We start from the raw sequence: 15,097 nt of genomic DNA on the forward strand, positions 1-15,097 counted from the left end.
TTAAGTGATTAGATTCCGGTAGAGAGTGAAGTTTTTGGCACAGTCTCAGATTTTCACCTTCCTCTTGATGTGAAGTTAGTTTAATTTAGATAGTGGGATCTGTGACGCAATATACACATATATATGGGAAGTTTATTCGTCTTATTAGATGCAATTTGACTGGGAAGTGTTTTCCAATTGTAAGTAGAAACAAGTTTAATTTGCGAAAAAAATGAAAATTTTTTCATTTTTCGTAAAAATTAATTAAGGAATGGAAATATGTTAATTAATTTTTTGGAAATTGATATGGAAATTTAAAAAGAAGTAAAGATTTAATTTTTTTTTTAATAATAATATTGAATTAATTAATAATAATATTAAATTTAATATTAATTAATTATGTTAATTTTTAATAAATTATATTAGTTATATATAATCATTATTATTATGTAATATTATGTTATTAATTATTATATAATATTCATTAATATTTATTATATCGATATTAAGAAAATTAATTAATAATTAATAAAAAATAGTATTAATTGAAACTATCACTCGTTAAAATTGTAATAATAAAGAAATTTATAAAATAAATTTATTAATTTTAACAGTTATTCTTAAAGTAGAAAAATTTTTTACTTACTTTGGAAGATTCTTCGACTTTGGTTGAAGTTGTTTCTTGAACGGTCGTCGAACCCCTCACCAAAGTACGACTTAAAGTTGCCGAAAATTCTGAAAATAAGATAAAAAATAAAAAAATGAATTAAAAGTTGAAATAAATTGAAAGAATTTTTTCGGAATTAAGAAAATATTGTTTCTTAATTTTAATATTTCTTTAGGGAAGTAAAATAATTACCTGTTTTCCTACCGGCCATGACGTCGCGATTATCGATTCGTCATTATTCTGAAACAAATGAATTTTTATTTTTTTTATTTTTGAATTTCAAAAAGTTTCGTGTTTGGAACTATTTCACTTTTTCTATTAACTTTTAATAATCTTTAAATATACTAAAAATATTTAATTTGTTAAAATAAGTTTAGTGACATAAAGTATTTTTGAGAAATTAGTCAGGAAGAAAAAATTTTACATTATCATTAGAAATTTTATTTATATAAATAGAATTTTTAAAAAAAGATTGTGTAGAGGAAAAAGTTTAAATTTTCTTGAATCTTGTCTGTGTCGCCACCTTGGTAGACGAGAACGAAACGAAACAAATTTTGATTTTTATTTTTGGTCCCGCTAGAAAATGAACGTTGAGAGTTTGATAACTTATCGACATAATTTTTTTAAAATTAAAATTATTGAATTTTTAAAAATTAAAAATTTTAAATAAATCCAATTTTCATCAGTTTTCAAATTTTTTCTTCCCTTCTCTCTTGACTTGAAAAGTAATTTCCAATTAATTTTACGAAATTTTCACAAAGAAATAATTTTCAATTAATTTTCAAAAATTTTCTCTGAAATAAAATTTCCAACTAATTTTCCAAAAGAAGTGACTTTAATTTTAATTACGTGTTAACTATTCAAATAATATATTATTATATTCAACGAAATTAATAATTATATTATATTTATTTTAAATTCTAAATTTAAATTACTTAAAAAAACTAATTCGACGGAAAAAATAAGTCACTAATTCAAATAGTACAATATTTTATTAATCGAATAGTTAATGACTAAAATTTTGGGTAATTAATTTAATTAGTCAAATTTGATTATTTTCGTAACTCATCATAATTAATTATTTTTTACTAATAATTAGTTATTTTTTACTAATAAATAATTAGTTATTTTTAACAAGCACTTACTAATTTACTAATAATTAGTTATTTTTTGCTAATAATTATACATTTTTTACTACTAGTTATTAATTTGCAAATAATTAGTTTTTTTATACTAATAATTAGTTTTTTTAATGTTACTTATTAATTTACTAATAACTAATAATTAGCTATTTTTAACTAATAATTAGTTATCTATTAGTAATTACTGAAGCAAAAAGTTAGCCAACATTTTACTAATAATTATTTATTTTTAACTAATTCATATTTAAAAAGTAGAATAAATAATTATTTAATAGAATTAAATCCATTAAAAAATAAATTTATTTCTACTACATTATTTAATTAATTATTATATTTATTATTATTATTATTATTATTAATTTATTAAAATTATTTATTAGAATATATATTCAAATATTTTTTTATAGTTTTTCCTTGGACATTTTAAAACAACATTTTTCTTTACATTCGGTGGCAATATTTAAAAATATTTCCATTAGTGTTGGTTTCATTTTCCAATAAAAATAAAGAAAAGAGGAAGTTTTTGATTTTCTGAAATATTGTTGATCGATAAAAGAAACATTAAACAAAAATCGAGCATTTAAACGTGAAGCTTTGACGAGTAGTTTTAACAAAATCTATTTCCGACACGAGGAACGGAACTCGTTGAGGATTGGCTGGCGTGTAGGTCTGCGCGGTTGGCCGCATTTTCATCTCTTTTAATCAGTTAATTAGGTCACGTACATTTGTCAATTTTGATTTTTTTCAAAATTTCCCCCCACCTAATAAAACGCTGTTTTTCTAATTCGTTTTTTGAATTAAACGATTTTAAACTTCGCAAATTCAGAAAACCTTTTTTAATTATTTTGATATATATTCAGTTAAACAAATTAATTAATAATATTCAAATTTAGAAAATTATTAATTTAAAAATTAATTTTTTTTAATTTCTATTTTTTCGGTTTCTTTTTATGTTTTTCTTTCCGATTTTAATTTTATTTTTGTTGAAAATATTTTGTTGTAAATTATTTATTTTATTTATTATTTGCTCTTGTGGTTTAATGCACACGAATGTAAAAAGTTTTAAATGTACTTTTCTCCGATTGGGACAATTGCCAGAAACGTTTCGGTTAACTGTGTTTCTTTATGGCAAATACATCTGTTTCATCTATACATACGAATTTTGTTACTTCCTATAGAAAATTATTTTTGTTTGAGAAAATTGAACAAAAATAAAATTATCAAATTTCATTTGGAGGAAATTTTATTCATTAGTCTATTCTTTTTGGTTATCAAAAATTGATAGAAGGTTGTTTCTTTTTTAATGATATCTGATTTACATTAAAATGGGTGGGTGAAAAATTTGGCCTTCAAACTAGAAACGTCGCCAATTTGAATCAGATACTTTTGACTCTCTCTCAAAGTGTGCCAGGAAAACAGAGCGCGCATCTATTTCATGATGGACCTTGAAAGATATTAAAATTTTTTTTTTGTGAACAAATTTTCACGAACATTTTGATAAATTTAAGTTATAATTATATTATGGGAATCGGGGTTTAATTTTCATTTTATAGATAGGGTAATTTTTTTGGAAAATTTACGATTTTTTTTCATTAAGATGTTTTCCCACATAGTTTTGAATTTTGTTTCTCGCGTGGCCTAATTATCAATTTAACTGGCACGGTTATGCCTTGTGCCAGTCTTCGATTGGGAAAGAAAAAGATTTATTTAAATTATTTTGAGAAAAGTGGACCAAAAATTTTGTGCAAGTGAAAAATTTTTTTACGAGACATTTTTTGTTAGCGAAGATTTTTTTCGATTTTAATTTTTGAGGGAAATTTTTGGGAAATTATAAATTTAATGAAATGGGAATGTTAATTAAAATTAATTAATTTGAATATGATTAGTATGAAAGATGATAAAACTACGCTGAAAGAAATGTATTTGCTTCAAATAGCCAATTACTTGTCTATTATCAATAATAAGTATTTACTTGAATCAAATAATTTTTATTTGAATTAAATAATATTTATTTAAATCAAGTAAATATTTATTCGATAATATACAATAAGTAATCAGTTATTTAAATGAATATTTATTTGAATCAAGTAAATATTTATTTGATTGAAATAAATATTTATTATTTTAATCAAATACATTTTTTCTATATATAATAATATTTTCATTATTATTATTTTTCATTAAGATGTATATTATATTTGTATGAGTAAATATTTTGGTTAAATAAAGATAATATTTTTGAATAAAAAATAATAAGATAAGAAAAATTTTAAAAATTAAAATCAATATTAATATATTAGGTATTTAAAATTAATTAGTATAAATATTATTAGCGTAACATAAATATTTATAATTTATAATAATTAATATTAACCTTTAAACTGCTACGTGCTGAGAAATCACGCTCAGTGCTATCCTCTTTTTTTTACTATACTTCCCTTTTTTACGGTTTTTTAGTATGTAATTTATAATTTTTCAAAGAAAACTATTGTAATAATATTTTTTACTTTTTAACATAAAAAAGTCATTTCTGTATTATTTTGATTCAATTTTTTTATTTTTACATATGTTACAATACAAAATTTAAAAAATAAAATTTTTTGAAAAAGTTGTCATCTAAGAGGATTTCATAAAACATGAAGCTACTAAAAAATCTCAAGTTCTTATTATACTTTGAAAAAAACTTACAAGCAAAGAAAATTTGTGTAGCGGTCTGTCAGACTGGCATAGCAGTTTAAAGGTTAATTTTTTTATTTGAATAATAAGTTACCAAAAAATTCCCTTAAACATTAAAATTGAAAAATACTTTGCTAACATTAATATTCTTGTAAACAAAAGAATGTTACTTGCATGAAACTTTTAGTAAAAAAATATTAAAATTTTAGTAATATTATAAATTATTATGAATATTTGATTAAAAAAATAAGTTCTAAACAATTCACCTTAATCATTAAAATTAAAAAAAACTTTGCTAATAAAATATAAAATTTCTTGTAAAAAAAAATTTTTACTTTTTTAAAACTTTTGGTAAAAATAATAATAACATTATAATAAAATAATATTAAATCTATTAAATATACTATTATTATAATAATAAAACTATATGTTAAATTACTTTCATAGCAAAATTTTTTTTAATTTCAATCTAAGGAGAGTTTTTGGAAATTACTATAAATTAAATATTGAAATTTATTAGTATATCAATATTTAATAGTATCTAATAATGATAATAAATAATAACAATAATAATATTAATTTTAATAATACCTAATAATAATAAATGAAAAATAAATTAAAATAAAAAATTCAAATAATAATAATAATATATTTTTAAATTCAACAAAATGAATTGTTAGATTTAAAGAATTTTTTTGTAATTCTTTGTCGGGTAAAAAATTAAAAATCAAAAAATATTAAGAAGCAATACAATGTTTACTATTTTTTGGATGAATGACCGGAACAGAAAAGTTGAACGTTAGAATAAATGAAGACATGCGCACAACTTGTGTCGCCTGTTGCTTCAGTTACAACCACAAACTCACGCAATTAACAATTTCCAATTTTGAAAAATAATTTAAAAAAAAATAATAACAATTATAATTTTATTAAAATTTTTAAAAAGTTTTTTTTAATGAATTTTCATTTTTTAACTTTCATTTTTAATTTTCATTGTTTTATTATAATTGTTTCGTTTTAATTTCATAAATTCAATTTTTCTTTAGTTTTAATTTTAATTGTTAATTTTAATTAATGTAATACTTTTTCTTTTAATATTTCGTAGTTTTAATGTTTATGTTTTATTTTCTGTTAGTTTTCGTTTCATTTCCAAATAGCGTTTGTAAAAATAATTTTCGTTGTACATAAACAAGTTGATTAAAATCAATAAATAAAAAAATACTTAAAATATTCTTCAAAAGTATTTTTATAATGATAATTATCAATCGCTTAAAATTTAATGTTCAATCTTTTTTTTATTTATTTAGAAAATATTTCGTTTTTACATGTTAATTTTTTTCTGTATTGTTTATTTTAATTTTTATATATTTTGTTATTATTATTATTATTATTATTGTTATTATTATTATTATTATTATTACCTATTTTATTTTATAATTTTTTTATTTTAATTTCTATTATCTTGCAGCAATTATTATTTTTTTCTTTTTAAACATTGATCTTAATTATAATTAATCTTCAAGTAATCAGAACAATTATTATTTCAATGGGATGCGGAAATTTTGCAATATGTCAACGGAATATTTGTTGCCGTTGATTTATTTAAATTCTTGGCAAACAATTTACTTGTTTAAAATTTAAAATAAGTAGAGAAAAGAAAAATAGAAATTGGCAGTAAACATTGAAAATATCTCTAAATATGGCTTCAATTTTTTTATATCAGTAGAAATTGTAAATATTATTGTTGACTTCGCACGTTTTATGCGACAATTTTAATTGGTGATTTATTCACTTTTGAGAATTTTGAACAAATGTATTTTTATCAAACAACAAAAGTGTAGAAAAAATAATGAAAAAATATTTAAAAAATGAATATAAAAATATAGAAAAAATAAAAAAAAATAGAGTAAGAATAATAAAAAGAAATATGTAAAAAATATATAAGTTTTTAAAAACAAAAAAGGAAAAAAGTTTTTAGTGGTATTTTAAATATTCGCGAAGTATTCGAAAGCTAAAAATACAAATTAAAAACTTTGTTTAAAAAAACAATTTCCTCTTGAGGTAATTTTTACTTTTGTGCTAAAATCATTTGCCAGTTTATTCAAGAATAATTATAATAATAAAAATAACTTAATTCGAGCCAACAAAATTTTAAAGTTTAAGTTACAAATTAAACAAATTTTCTAATAGTAATATTTGATCCCTTAAAGTAATTTTTATCATCCTGCTAAAATTACTCAAGTACCGGTAGTTTAATTTAAACTTAAAATTACAAAATTGAAGAAAAAATTTCTGTAACAGAAAAATTTGCTTCTCAAAATAATTTTTATTTTCGTACTAAAATTACATGATCGAGTCCACCTGGAATTTTCCATCTGGAACCGCGGAAAAATTTTTAGGAAAAAAAGAATTTATTTTAATTAAAAATTCTCTTTTGAAAGAGAAATTGAATAAGAAAAATAATTAAAAAAATAAATAATAATTTCAAAAGAAAATTAGTTTATTTTATAAAAACAGTGGATTTTGAAAGAGAAATTGAATAAGAAAAATAATTGAAAAAATAAATTGATATTAAAAAAATAAATAATTGTTTCAAAGGAAAATTAGTTTATTTTGTGAAAACAGGGGATTTAGAAAAATTAGTAATTTGATAGGAAGAAAAAGGAAAAAAAATGTTTGTTTAAATACTGATCGATATTTAATTTAGCCGATCCAGCGTTCGCATTTTAAATGGCACCTTAATTTGATACTTGCACAACATAGGACGCACAAGAATAGAACGTTGACGAGAGCTCCGATAGCTGCTCTCTCTCTCACACACAGAAAAAAAAAAAAGAACGTAACTCACCTCCGAGAAAAGGAAATGGGAATTCACTGCCGTCAAAAGCCGGTATAGTTGTCAATTACGGGAATTTCGAATGGGGGAGGTTGTGAGCGCGCGCGGGAAAATGACGATTCACAGAGAGGGTCGGAAGACAGATTCAAAAGTTGTCCTCCTCCTGAATCGTTTGGTCACTTTGCGTGGAAAACCCGCGAATAAATCGAGACGGTAAGAAGCCAGTCGGCGGCTATCTCGAGACTGCTACTAATGCTAGGCGTAAGGCGTCGCGACGCCTCTTCATCGGTTTTTCGTTGTTAGCTCGCGCTTTCATCGTTATGTTGCAGATCACCATCTAACATGAGAAAGCAATCCATCGAACAGTCATCATCTCTTTCCACAGCAGCCTTGACATTTTTTTTTTTTTTTTTTTTGAGTTGCTTTTAGGATACACGAACATTGACAGAGAAATAAAAATTTTGTGACCTTCGAGATTACAGAAATAAAGGGGAATTTTTCTTTTTTATTTTATGTAATAAGAGATTAGAGACGAGAAGACTAAATAAACTTGCACTGACAGAAACTTCTGGGTATTTTTGGCAGTTTTTTAATATTTTTGGGGTCGCAGTTTTTCTGCAGATATCAAATTGAGACAAAAAGTGAATCAAAACGTTGCTTTGCAACACTTTTGATTCGTTTTTTGTCTCAATTTGATTATCTGCAGAAAAACTGGTAACAGTTGCTACTATCGAAGTAAACATTAGTTCGAGCGTAGCAAAATTCACTTTGAAAATATTAAAAGTTGACAGAAATTAGCGCAGAAGTTCCAAACAGTTTTGGTTTTACTTTGTAAATAGTAAAAGTTAGGGCTTAGGGTAGACTGGGGCTAAACGTCATATTTTGCATAACTGATTTTTTTAGACAATAAATCCGCTTAGATGCAAATATGTATAGATCAACATTGTAGGCCAACTTGTTCTCAACAACTTTCAATAAAAAAGTTTCTGATATTTTCACGTAAAATATATGTTTTGCCCTTGTTTGAAAATTTGGTTTTTTTTTACATTTAGCCCCATGCTAAATGCTACTATTTTCTTATAGGTATTAAGTAGTAGATGAGTTAAAGTATACGTAAAACAAGTAATTTAGTGAATAAAATAACTGTATTTATTTAATAATAGCTTTAGAACAATTATAAAGTTAATAAATTAAAATTAAAAAAAGAAAAACATTTTTTGGGTTCATTTTACGTGAGCGGCTTTGTTTTTTGACAGAGTACTTGCCTAAAGTCAAATAAATAATTTTTAAACAAATAAACCCGAAAAAAACGAAAAATATAGAAAACAAAACAAACATGGAAAAAATACATGGAAAATTTAGCCCCAGGGTGCGTTTTTGGCTTTAACAACAAATATACAAAATCTGACTAAGAGTATTTAGCAAATAACTTTAGGTACATCTTTAGGGGACCCAAATAGGTTAAAATACTTTTGGCGTAGAGAATAAATCCAAAAAATATACTTAAAAGTTGAAATTTTGTTTTACTTAAAAATTTACAAATGTATAGGGTCACACTTCATATTATGGACACCACAAAAATGAACAGAATGTCACATAACTTCGGACATTTATTTAGAGTGATAACACCCTTCTATAATCAAAATTGCAATGCTCTAACTATTTCCGGTCGAAAGACAATGAATTTTAACTGTTTTGAGTTTTGACAGATTGACATTTAGCTCCAGTCTCCCCTACTGTATATTTTTCTCCGTGTAGTCAGCATCCCTAGCCGAAAATCATCAGAAAATCGCAAATTGAAAAATCAAATCAGGAAATGTTCATTTTTGAGTTTATCAGATTTAATCACTTGTAAAAAAAATTAATTGCTTAGAAACTAATTTTATTACTCGATGGTAAATGTTCCTAGATTGTTTATTTAACTATATAAAAGAATATTTTTTGAAAAATGAAAAATATGATTGCAAAAATTAATAGCTAGTAGTTTCAAACGAATATCAGCAGCCAATTTTTGTTTTGGTCATTTTTCAGTTAATTAGAATTAAATCAGTTGTAGGAAATTTAATTGTTAATAAAGAATTCTTTTTATTCACTGGATCATGTTTCTAAATTGTTTATTTAAAGTTTTCTGCTGAATAAAAAAATTTTCTGTAAAAATTAATAGGCTAGCAATCCCAGCCGAATATCAGCAGACAATCGTTTTTTGCTAGGCTTCTTTTGAGTTTCGGGATTTCCAAATCAACGGTTACCATAGCAACTGTGTCTATGTCAACCATTGTTAAGGTCGTAGCTATTAATGTGTTAAAGTATTAGTAGTGTTTATAAAGAAATTTTTGGAAATGTCCGTAGGGTTTAAAATTGTTTTTGTTATTTATTTTTTTTTTATTCTTTTAAGCCACGAAACCCTATTTCTTTATTGATTGGATCATGTTCTAGGAATGTTTATTTATGTCACCTGCAAAATTAAAAATGTTTTTCACAAAAATTAATATTCAGCAGTTCCAGCCGAATATCAGCAGACAATATAGTTTTTGCTGTTTTTGACTTTATCGGACTTAACCAGTTGTAGAAAATTTAATTGTAAATAAACAATTTTTTTAATTCAATAGAACATGTTCTGAGTTTGTTCTTTTAACATTTTCCGACAAGTAAAAATTTTTTTTGCAAATGTTAATAGCCGGCATCGTCAGCCGAAAATCAGCGGACAATCATTTTGTGCTTATTTTCAAGTTTATCAGATTTAAAGATTCAATCAGTTGCCAAAAAATCACATGTTAATAAACATTTGTTTATTTACTGGAACATGTTTCCAGATTGTTTTATTTATAATTATTTCAGGAATATAAAAATAAATATACATATAATCTTTAAATAATCAATGTATGTATAAATGTTTGTTATTTTTTCAGGTGTCGCAACAAAAAGGAGTCTTCCGCAGTACTTCGTTCCGTTGAACTATTTTTGATGAAGCCACAAATTTTTAAAATTTGCGAATATTATAAATCTTAGCTTCGGGAGTGTTTCGTACTTTTCTTAAAACCGCGAACAATTGTAGGGTGTATCTTTATAAATATGTTTTTAAAAAATAATATTAATTTTATTTGAATATCGTCTCGTGATTCCGGGAGTGCTCGAAATTTTCTAAAATCGAAACTATTATTTCGTGAGTGTTCAATCAAAATTCTAAAATCGAGTGTGTTTGTGCCATTTCCAATGTGGAGGACATTGAGTACAGCGTCAGAATGGTGGTCGTGCGTTGGACAAAAGGATTTGATAGTAAGATTTTTAATATTTTTTTAATCTAAATATTAACACCGTTTGATGGGAAAGGGAGTGTGTCAAGCTATTGTCTACGATAAGAGGAAAAAAAGATTAATTTTTTTTGTTTTTTAAAAAATAAATCTTTTTTCTTTTTATTTTATTTTGCCAAAAATATTTTTTAAAAAATTAACAGTGTGCTCCATTGCGAGAAGTGGGGGTTGAAAGTTTCCAAAAAGGGGACCCCAGGGAAATAATAATGTAACTTTCCCCCCTAATTTTTAATTATTTCATTTCACTACAGTCGAACCTGTCGGAATGCAACTCTATTTGTAAAATTTTTTTGCATTCAAAAATGTCACAAGAAGGGGGGGGGTGGAATTAATTTTTTGTGACGTTCTGTAGAAAAAATGGCGCCAAAGTATGTAAAATTTGTGGGGGGGGGGTGTGGAAAAATTGTGCAAAATAGTGTGACGTAGTTTATAGACGGCCCCTCCATAAATTACGTAAGACATTTTGGGAGGAGGGGTGGGTCTGCTAAATCTTACGAACCGTAGAAAAAATGGCGCTAATGTATGTAAAAAATCTGACAAAGGGGGGTGGGTGGTCAAATTTTCCAAAAAAGTGACTTACGTAATTTATGGACAGCCCCTTACTGTAATAAAATTTAAAAAATCGAGTTGCATTCCGACAGCTTTTACTGTATAATAATGTTAGTAATATTTTTTTATATTTAATTAACTAAAAAAATTATAAATAAAAATTATTTCATGTTTTCTTTTCTAATGTTTCAGGCAGATTGAGAGCGTGGAGAAAACGAGATGATGTCAAACGCATCGTCGAGAGTATATCTGCGACCGGCAAGTCGAGTATTTTTTCTAGTATAACATAGCGACACATCGTCGACTCAGTGGAAATCTATAAAATTTTATATAACTGTTAGAAATTGCTATTTTATGTTTATAAATAAACATAAATTTTATGTTGTACTTTTATTCAAATAGAATGTATAAAACATACCAAGTCGGAGATTTTTGCGTACAGATATTGTCAGAAATGGTGTGTTTTGTATTTTTTAGGTGAATATAGTTCTATATTAATTAATAAAATAGTTTTGTAAACTTCGTTACAAAACGAAAGGGTTTCCACTGAGCAGACGACATTTAAATTCATTGGGAGGGGAGAGTGGTTGCGTTTATTCCGATTTCCCTGGTTCTGCAGATATATTGAGTCTAAAGGCCCTTTAATAAAGGACAAACAAACAGGACGTTATCAATGGAATAAATACATTTATGCACAGCATATATACATATGTATTAGGGTGGTCCTTAAAAAGGTTTTTTTCAAATTTCTTTGCTCCCAGGGGCTTAAATGCTTCCAAATTAATAAAAAAAAATTTCCTGAAAATTTGTGCTCTTAATATTAACTTTTAGATAGGGTAAGTGTGCCAATTATGGCGCGGTTCTGGTTTAGCCGTCTTTGAAATAGAAAATTCAAAAATTATAATGAAAGAAGTAAATTTATGGCTTATTAAACTAAAAGCCCGTGTCATATAGATAATAAAACTTTTATAAAAACTTTATAAAAATTAATTATTTAAACAAAATTAAAGCAATAAGAATTAGGATTAAAAACGTCAATTATGGCGCGGTTGAGTCAATTTCGGCGCGCCAATTACGGCGGGGAAAATAACGTGTATTTAGGGGTCGTTCCAGAATGAGCTAAAACGCAACGAAGACGCGACGCGTCCCAATGCTAATCAAATGGAGACGCGTCGCGTCTTCGTTGCGTTTTGACTCATTCTGGAACGACCCTAGAGGTTGTGTTGCGCGCCATAACTGGAGCACGCACATTCAATGAAAATGTGCCAATTATGGCGGGGCACAATTTTTGTACTTAAATAATTAAACCAATAATAGTTCAAATGTGTTTTTTTTCGTACAGTTATATCGAGTAAGGTCGAAAATAACTTTTTCTATCATTTTCAAATAACTATATTATTCTAAAATAGTAAATAATTCTATTTTTTACAAAGTCGCCATAATTGGAGCACCCGCCACAATTGACACACTTACCCTAGTCCGCACTCAAACTTAAGTTTAAAAAAAAATTTTTTTTTATTTTTTTATTTTTTATTAATTTATTTTTGATAAAATTTGGAAGGTGAATCAATACTGAGGTGTATTACGGTCACAAACACCTAAAATCAGACAAAGGGATCTTCAAAAATATCGAAACAAATATTTTTAGCAATTTTTTAATTTTTGAAAAAAATCGATTTTTCCTTTTAGTACTCTTTGAAATGAGCTACCTTGATTCTTTTCAAATTTTTTCATAAAGCGGTCAAAAATTGATCAAATTGGACGTTTTTATAATGAAAAGTTGTGTTTTCACGCGTAGTTTTCAATAACAATATTTTAACAAATTTTTCGTGGGCAAACGATGGGATCTATTTATTTAAAAAATTTTAATTTTTACATACACAGTGAAAACGGTAGGCCCAACTTGTCATTTGACCAAATCACAATTTTACACGGAAAGAAGGTTAAGTTTGGAGAGACTGAATCTGAAATCACACAGAAAAAAATGCGAATGGTAAAAACAACCACATTTGTGTAGTTAGAAAAAAAGTAGTTAAAACTACCATATTCAGCAGCATTTTAACTACACTTCCTCAGTTAGTGGAACCAAAATGAAGTAGTTGGTTTTATGTAGTTAAAATAACTACTTTACATAGTTGAAATAACTAACAGATGCTTGTAAATGGCTCAACTATAGTGTAGTAGTAAAAACTATTGTTAAAAATAGTTAATTTTACTATTGTGGTAGCAAAAATAACTATTTTGTATTGGTTGCAAACAAAATGAGACTTTCTGTTTTTATATAGTAAATACAACCTCTGAAAGTTGTTACTTTTATGATTTATGTAGTTAAAACAACTATTTCTTACTAGTTGCAGAGAAAGAAAGAAATTTACTGTTTTCATATAGTAAAATCAATTGTTGAAAATAGTTATTTTTACTATTTATGCAGTTGAAAAGATCATTTTTTTCTACAGAGAAAAAACGTGAGTGGTAAAAACATCCACATATGTGCAGTTAAAAAGAAATAGTTAAAACTACCATATTCAGCAGCATTTCAACTAAACTTCCATAGTTAGTGGAACTAAAATTGAATAGTAGGTTTTATGTAGTTAAAATTACTACTACACGTTATGATTGTAAATAACTCAACAATAGTGCAGTAGTTAAAAGTACTGTTAAAAATAGTTATTTTCGGAATTTCTGCAGTAGAAATATCCATTTCTTGCTATTTGCAAAATAAATTAAAATTTACTGTTCCAAAGAGTAAAAACAACCGCTGGAGTTTGTTATTTTTGTGTTTAATGTAGTTAAAAGAACCAATTCTTACTAGCTTTTAATAATTTATCTCTATGGTGGTAAGAAACATTTATTTTTATAATTACAAAAGTCATAAAAGTAACAATTTTTATGTTATTTTTACTATATGAAAATAGTAAGTTTAATTTTTTTATAACTAGTAAAAAGTGGATAATTTTACTACAGAAATTCTGAAAATAACTATTTTCAACAGTACTTTTAACTACTGCACTATCGTTGAGTCATTTAAAATCATATGCTGGCTACATTTCAACTAAGTCCTTGAGCTTAAAAAATTAGTTACTGCAACTAAACGGAGTAGTTATTATGACTGAATCTAAGAAGAATGTCCTCAAGTACAATGCCAGTCATCGTAGCGTGCGAGCGTGGTTAGGTGGTTAGGTTATCGGTTTGCGAATGTTAGGGTCGTGCGTTCAATCCCCGGCGTTTGGGGATTTTTCTCTGTTAGGTGTATAAGAATTTAATATATAAATTATATATGAACAAAAATAGGTAAGAGAAAATGTAAAAAAATGGACCTCAATAATAATAAAAAACAAATAAATAATTTCATTTTACTACTTTAAATAGTTAATTTAACTATTTCTTACAGTTGTTACAACTACAATTTGTTACGGGCGCCTATAGGAACTATGAAAATTTAGTTACTGCAACTAAATGAAGCAGTTAGTATGACTAACAACAAATAGTTAAGATAACTGTTTTAGTAGTTAAATTTACTGTAAAAATGGTATTTATTACTACATTTTACAGTTAGACTAACTATTCTGTCATAGTTCATTTTACTAAATAATGTTACGGGCGCCTATAGGAACTACAGGAAATAGTAAAAAAGTAGTCAAATTTACCATATTTTTTTTTTGTGTGCACATTTGCTGTGAAAAATTTGTGTGATTTTGTCAAATGGCAAGTTAGTCATTTGGCCACAACTGCGTATATAAAAATTAACAATTTCAACATAAATAGATCCCATCGTTTGACCAGGATTGTACAAGGCTTAAAAATGGTTAATTTAGTGCTAGTTTCTTAAAAAAAATTTTGAAAAAATTGATCGATAGATACATTGCTAAAAATGAATTTTTATTTTAAAAATTTAAAAATCTTATCGTAAATTATTTAAATTTTTTTTAAATTTTCA

General features: G+C 25.5%; 1 long non-coding RNA gene across 1 annotated transcript in view; it reads left to right on the forward strand.

Annotated features, from left to right (window-relative positions):
* The window catches only part of LOC122504687, a 49,137-nt gene extending 38,576 nt beyond the window's left edge, over nucleotides 1-10,561 (forward strand). The window contains exon 3 of the long non-coding RNA XR_006301854.1: nucleotides 10,210-10,561. This is a non-coding gene — a long non-coding RNA (uncharacterized LOC122504687). The remainder of the gene's footprint in view (nucleotides 1-10,209) is intronic.
* The last annotated feature ends 4,536 nt before the right edge of the window (nucleotides 10,562-15,097 follow it).

This window comes from Leptopilina heterotoma, unplaced genomic scaffold, assembly GCF_015476425.1.
Source record: "Leptopilina heterotoma isolate Lh14 unplaced genomic scaffold, ASM1547642v1 Lhet_31, whole genome shotgun sequence".
NCBI classification, from domain to species: domain Eukaryota; kingdom Metazoa; phylum Arthropoda; class Insecta; order Hymenoptera; family Figitidae; genus Leptopilina; species Leptopilina heterotoma.